The sequence below is a fragment of the Odontesthes bonariensis genome, chromosome 14 (assembly GCF_027942865.1).
Source record: "Odontesthes bonariensis isolate fOdoBon6 chromosome 14, fOdoBon6.hap1, whole genome shotgun sequence".
In the NCBI taxonomy this organism is placed as follows: domain Eukaryota; kingdom Metazoa; phylum Chordata; class Actinopteri; order Atheriniformes; family Atherinopsidae; genus Odontesthes; species Odontesthes bonariensis.
In genome coordinates this window covers 25,915,240-25,922,891 of record NC_134519.1, presented here as the reverse complement: position 1 = coordinate 25,922,891, position 7,652 = coordinate 25,915,240, and positions in this window count along the sequence as shown.

The following is a 7,652-nucleotide window of genomic DNA, read 5'->3' as shown; positions in this document are numbered from 1 at the left end:
ACAAGGATTGATCCCATCAAGTCAAGTTGAACTCAACTGTGCATGAAAATGTAGTGAATGATAAATAGTAAAACTACGTTTAAGAACAAAAGCCTAAAATATTAATTTTACATACGTATGTAGACCCTTTGTCTGAAATTTGTCGAACGTGCAGTCATCCACCAGCTGGAGTCTCTGCGGTTCAATCCACAGCCCATCCATTTGTCAGTTCATTGGGAAGACACTAAACATTGACCCAGATGTGCTAATAAAACATTTTTCTTTAAGAGAGGTCACATTGTATTTCGCAATCAGTGTTTGCTCAGCCACTCTACAACAACTTCAGTACAATGTGTAAAAAAGGGTGGGTTACGGATGCGGACTCCAGAGGTGTATGGCAAAAACTGAGTTTTATTCACAAACAAAGTGAACAAAGGGCGCGGCTGAGCCGGATGACAAAAACCAAACTGTGGGACAAAAACATGAATGTAACAGTAACTATGACAAGAAAACAAAACAAAAACTTGACATGGCATATGGGGGGTCGTGAACGTGGCGTCGTGGCATGAGGGGTGAAAATCAGAAAAAGGATTTCACAACATGACAGGGGAGCCTGGGAACTAAATAGTGAACTGGGGGATTGTGAATGAGTGCAGCTGGGGACAATGAAAAGAGGTGATGTGAGTGAAATTAATGAACTGAGTGAGGGAAAAATAATGGCAAAACCTATAACAAAACATGAACTCAAAAACCAAGATATGACAACTTAAAACATGATAAGACATAAAACTAAAAACATGGGGAAAATCCCATGGCCGTGATACAATGCGTGTAATGCTGCAGAGTAGCAACAGTATCGTCTGTATCATAGGCTATTTTTCAGTCTATGGTCTTTATATGTGTGTATATGGCTGGTGAGACGAATAACCGCATCTTACATTTATGGATTTTGTCTGCAGTTAAGCTTGCTTCCAGTTGGACAAAATGCCTTACATACATCACATACTGACAGGAAGTGATTTACAAATATACTTCGCCTCCATAGTCTCAATGCACCAATTTCACTTTGCATGCCTTTCAAGTGTAAAGTGTATTTTTGCATACAAAAATACAGTTTGTGGATAGTAAAATATTTATGACATTGCCATTACGGCAGTACAGTTCAATCCTGATTGAAAGCCTCCATCAGAGTTCTTTGACATAGAGATTTATTTTCAACAAGAAGACACATGGGTGGCTCTGGGAACATTTAGAGAAAGTCATGGAGTGACCCCGGTAGAGACAAGACCTGAATACAGCAGAACATCTCGGCTTTGGATTTTAGATTCATCGCTTCCTGTACTACTGTGAAATATTCAGTCCATGTCCTGTGTTTGCTTTGCCCCACACTAGTGTTCAGTTTGTTAATTATTCCACACCGATGCTCTATTAGTCATTAGTCACTCTGTATAATTAATACATTTACTGGTTTTCTTGGTTGTCTACCCAACTATCTTCATACTTCTTGTCAAGACATTGCAGCACTTCTAGTCCTAACGTTCCCATGTTCGTTTTTGGTCAGTTGTTTATTTTTAGTCTGTTTGATTTTTCTTTTCTTCTGTTTCTCATGTCTACTTTGGGTCGGAGTCTGTTTCCTCATTCTTGTTTACACTACACAATGACCAAAAATGACCAACCTTGTCCAAGCTTGAACAACTCTCCAAAGAAGAATGAGGCAAAACCTCAAATAGAAAGGCATGCCAAGATTGTAGGAACGTTCTATTTCATCCTTACTGACCGCCAGAGGCGGTGCTTTCAAGCACTGAATGATACATCTCGCGCATGCGCAGGTCGAGTGTTTATACCAACAAAGTCACTCGTGACCCCCTGATGACCCCGGAGAGCCTATATCTTCCGGTAACATCAGCGGATCTGTTCCTTTCATCTTCTCGCTCGCAGGTATTACCGCATCTACATACGAGACGAATTTCTCAAACCATACTTACTGCTTCATTGTTCGCTGCTGGTGGTCTCGCGACGTTCCATTTAAGCTGCGAGCTGCTCGCCCTTCAGAGACCACAACGAACTCCGCCGAGAGGTCTGTAACCTTATTTTTTCCTCGGCTGATGAAGTGTACTGCCGGTTGTTACAAGCGCCGGTCTAGGCAGCGTGTTCGCTCCTTCTCCCGGTGCTGTGCAGCCGCAAGGAAGTAATAGCCTTTTTTTTTTTTGTGAAGTTACAGTTACGTTGTTGGTGAAGGGTATGTGTTTGCTAGCCCTCTCCCGGCATCTGTAACCTGCCTATGTTAAAGCGCGGCCAACTCGGTTGTGCTGTTTTTTTCTCTGTTGCAACTTCTTTTGTTTGCTGCTATTGTTCTGCCCCTCTCCTGGTGAAGGCGGCGTGTGCGCCCCCCGCTCCCAGCACCGGTGGCCTATAGTGGTTGTCGGTGAAGGCATCGTTTGCGGCTCCCTCTCCCAGCATCCACCTATAGATAAACAGAACTTGACTAGCCCCTCTCCTGGTGACGGTGGCGTGTGCGCCCCCCGCTCCCAGCACAGGTGGCCTATAGTGGTTGTCGGTGAAGGCACCGTTTGCGGCTCCCTCTCCCAGCATCCACCTATAGATAAATAAACAATAGCCCCTCTCCTGGTGAAGGCGGTGTGTGCGCCCCCCGCTCCCAGCACAGGTGGCCTATAGTTGGTTGTCGGTGAAGGCACCGTTTGCGGCTCCCTCTCCCAGCATCCATCTATAGATATATAAATAAATAAATAAATACATATTTATTATATATATATATATATATATATATATAGCTGGTGGTCCCAACATGGATGACAACCACTCCTGCTCGGCCTGTATGGTTCCTCTACAGCTTGAGGATGGCCATGACGTGTCCCTCGTGCCTTGGCCTCGGACATCTTAGGCAGGATCTTTCAGACGAGTCCTGCATGAACTGTGGTATCCTGCCTCATGCTGTCAGAGTTATTAGGCTGGCTGAGGTAGAGCGCCTGTTGGGCCCTCCCTCGTCTCCCCAGTTGACCCCAGACCAGCGGCTGGCCCCGGTTCGGTCTAGCCAACCCCGGCGTCGGCCTGCTGAGACTGCAGGCCCCACCTCCAGGAAGAGGGCTAAGGGGTCCGGGCTTACTTCCAGAGTGGATCAGCTAACAGCGGAGCTTGACAGCATGAGGTCCCTCCTGCTGGCCCTCCAACCTGGGGCTGGGGCAACCCGGCCAGGTGCTCTTGTTCCTCCGACGGCCTCCGTCGGGTCGGAGGAGGATGCGTTTTCCATAGCGGCTTCGGCTACTATGTTTCAGGACTACGCGTCGGGCGTGCTCCCGGAGGACGAAGCCTCCCGTCCCTCTGCAGCGGGCTCCCTTTCGTCGGCCCGTAGCTCTGCGGGTGGTATCGGGGACTGCTCTATGGGAGCGTACGGCTCTAGCCAGGCTGCAGCTGGACGTGCCGCAGGCTCAGCCAGCTTTGGCCAGTGCCTTTTTCAGGCACTCCTCACCCCCCGCTGAGTTAACCGTGCCTCCATCAGAGGAGTATCTGAGGGAATTGCAGACATTCTGGAGGGACCCTAGGGCCCCTGCTCGTCCAACGGCTGATGCTCGGGCCCTGGCAGCCATGCAAGACACGTCCAAGTTCGGCCTGGACCGCATGCCAGCGGTTGAGCCCACTATAGCCGCCCTGATCGTCTCACCCGATGAGACAGGAGGCGAGGTGTCCTCGCCCCCAGTGCCGGGTTATGGATGAGTTGCTGTCGAGGGCCTATGATCCGCCGGCACGCATGGTTCGCATAGGTAATTCCATGTCCCACCTGCTGCTCGCCTTGTCATCATCCCTGCAGGAGACTGAGCTGGACACTTCTGTCCACAGTGTTACTGACGCCTCTCTACAGGCCTTTGCACTGATGTCTAGGGAGTTGGGGTGGGTGATGTCAACCCTTGTTCAGGCTCGCCGCCAGGTCTGGCTGGCGCAGTCCCCTCTCTCGGAGGCCTGCAGAAGAACCCTCCGCAGCGTTCCGGTGGAGCCGGGGGAGCTGTTTGGTTCCGCGGCTCTGGAAGCCCTCGAGCGCGCGATCCAAGCTGGAAAGACCCGACAGCAGCTGTCTGGGCTTCACAGCAGTGCGCCGCCTCCTGGCAACCCTAGGGGCCGTCCAGCTGCCCCACAGCGCAGCACCCACAGCCTGCTCAGCGGCAGGCACAGACCTTTTGGGCACCTGAGCGACTGCCCCCTGGGCAACCTCAGGTCTCACGTACTGCCCGTCGTACCCCTGGGGCCAGGGGGCCGGGGGGCCCGTCGGCTATTTTTCCCAGCAGCAGCTCAGCTACTGGGCTACTTCCACCAGGGACCCGTGGGTTCTTTCCACCTTGACCCACGGGTACAAACTTCAGTTCCGACGTCGGCCCCCAACCCATGGCCGAGTCAGGATGACTATCATCCGCGACCCGGCGAAAGCCCGAGCCCTCGCCCAGGGGCTGTTTGTCCTCCTGGGCAAGGGTGCCATCGAACTGGTAGATCCCCTGTTGCACCCTGGGGGGTTCTACTCGACTTACTTTCTGGTAGCAAAGAAAGATGGCGGATTCCGTCCTATCCTCGACCTCAGGAACCTCAACAGGTTCCTGAAGGTCTTGAGGTTCCATATGCTGACCACTGCAGAGGTTCTGCGTACGGTCTCCAGAGGGGAGTGGTTTACCTCAATAGACCTGGAGGATGCCTACTTTCACGTTCCTGTGGCGCCACACCATCGGCAGTTTCTGCGATTCACCTTTCAGGGGCATCATTTCCAGTTCAGGGTACTCCCATTTGGTCTCTCCCTCTCCCCACGGGTGTTCACCAGGTGTGTGACGGAAGCCCTCTCGCACCTACAGTCGCGGGGCATGAAGATCTTGCCGTATCTGGACGACTGGCTCGTCTGTGCGCCGTCCCAGTCTCCCAGGTGGCCCTCGACACGACGTGTCTTCTTTCCCATGTGGCCCGTTTGGGCCTCAGGGTGAATTTTACAAAGAGTGGCCTTGCCCCATCACAGAGCACGGTTTTTCTTGGGGTGACCCTCGATGCGGTCACCATGAAGGCCTGCCCGTCGCCACGGCGGGTGGACGACATACTCCGCCGCCTCCTCCCGTTTCGGGAAGGCAGGCGGTTCCACTACGTGGAGTTCTTACGCGTCCTGGGTAAACTGACAGCTGCGGCTGCCGTGGTCCCTTTAGGATTGCTGTCGCTGCATCCCCTCCAGAGGTGGTTGCACAGCTTTCACCTGGATGCCGAGAGACACCGGCACAGGAGGCTAAGGGTGTCCCACCGTTGCCTTCTTTCCCTGGCCCCGTGGAGGAAGCGTTCGTTTCTCCTCCAGGGCATGCCCATGGGCTCCATTGCATCCCGTTGGGAGACAGTCACGACGGATGCCTCCCTCTCGGGGTGAGGTGCCGTGTGGCAAAACCGGACAGCTCAGGGGCTGTGGTCGGCACGGAACCACTCGCAGCACATCAACGGACTGGAGCTGCGGGCTGTGCACAGGGCGTTGCAGGCTTTCCTCCCTTTCTTGAGGGGCCGACATGTACTTGTGCGGTCGGACAATGTTTCGGCCGTCTCCCACATAAACCACCAAGGTGGCACCAGGTCTGCACTGCTGCTGCAGGCATCCCAGGACCTCCTGCTGTGGGCAGCACCATGCCAAGCCAGCCTGAGGGCAATGTATTTGCCCGGGGAACGAAACCAGACGGCGGACTTGCTCTCCCGTTGCAAGCCTCCGCCGGGGGAGTGGCAGCTTCATCCGGAGGTGGTTCTCGATATCTGGACCACCTTCGGCAGAGCAAACGTGGACCTCTTTGCCTCAGAGGAGTCGACCCATTGCCCCCTCTGGTTCTCCCGGACAGAGGAGAGCAGTCCTCTGGGCCAGGATGCTCTTGCCCACAACTGGCCAGAGGTTCTCCTCTGTGCTTTCCCGCCGATCCTTCTGATTGTCCCAACACTACAGAGGGTCCTCCAGCAGGGCCACAGGCTGCTGTTGGTAGCCCCCTTTTGGCCAGGGAGGACGTGGTTCCCACTGCTGCACACGCTCTGCAGCGGTTCCCCGTGGCGCCTCCCCGACAGGAGGGATCTCCTGTCTCAGTTGCAGGGTCAAATCTGGCACCCCGACCCTTCCCGCCTGCAGCTGTGGGTCTGGCCACTGCAGGGCCCGACCCGCTGCTGACTGAGTGCTCTGGCGATGTCTACCATACCATCCTAAACGTGAGGGCGCCTTCTACCCGGGCGCATTATGAACAGAGGTGGCGGCTGTTCACTACATGGTGCTTGGACGGGGTGAGGACCCTGTGCATTGTCCTGTCCCTAAGATTCTGGAGTTCCTCCAGTCACTCCTGAGGGTGTATGTGGCAGCCATTTCCTCTCGGCATGCTCGAGTGGATAACGGCACGGTGGGGAGCCACAGGTTGGTGTCCCTTTTCCTGAAAGGTGCGCAGCGGTTGCGCCCCCCACGAGTGCGGCGCATCCCGCCATGGGATCTGCACCTGGTGCTCGGCGCTCTGTGCTCACCTCCCTTTGAACCCCTTGCTCAGGCAGGGCTGAGGTGGGTCTCCGCTAAGACTGCCTTTCTCCTCGCCATCGCATCAGCGAAGCGCGTCGGGGAGCTGCATGCTCTGTCGGTGAGCGACTCCTACATGAGGTGGAGCTCGGATGGCTCGGGGGTTTCCCTATGGCCAAACTCCGCCTTTCTCCCTAAGGTTCTGTCTTCGTCGAACCTCAACAGACCTATCCACCTGGCACAGTTTGTTTCCCCGGAGGGGGAGGACAGGTTACGACTACTGTGCCCTCTGCGAAATCTGAGAGCCTACGTGGCCGCGACTGCCGGTATCAGGCAGTCAGACCAGCTCTTCCTCTGCTATGGTGGCCCTCGGAGGGGCTGTGCACTCTCTAAACAGCGACTGTCCCACTGGGTGGTGGACGCCATCACCCAGGCATATAAAGGAAGTGGGCATCACCGAGTACCTTCTCCAGGTTCTATCGGGTGAATGTTGCCACTCCCCACCCATTGGCTGTGGTCCTGCTGCCCGACACTGCTGCTTCCTCTCAGTAAAGTGAGTAGGTGCTGGATTCCTCGTGACTTTTCTGGTACGAGTCACACAGTGCTTGAAAGCACCGCCTCTGGCGGTCAGTAAGGATGAAATAGAACGAAAGTTACGTATGTAACTACGGTTCTATGAATCCTGGATGACCGCCAGAGCGTTCTGTCACTCAGAATCCTTGTGTACTCACGAGAAGATTCTGTAGGAACAGATCCGATGATGTCACCGGAAGATATAGGCTCTCCGGGGTCATCGGGGTCACGAGTGACTTTGTTGGTATAAACACTCGACCTGCGCATGCGCGAGATGTACCATTCCGTGCTTGAAAGCACCGCCTCTGGCGGTCATCCAGGATTCATAGAGCCGTAGTTACATACGTAACTTTCGTTTCCAAACAGACCTGAGCCTCCCTTTACAGCTAAAGGTCCTTTAATCAGTTTTTAAGTGAAGAGTCTGAATATTAAAGTCAATGGAGTATTTCAGTTTTTTATTTTTATGAACACGTCAATAGCCTATTTTGTCTTGTCGTCATGGGGTACAGTGTTGTGGTCGATGATAAAAAAAAAAAGAAAACTGGATCAATTTTAAGATGAATCTGAAACATAAAAAATCAAATATGAAATATGTAAA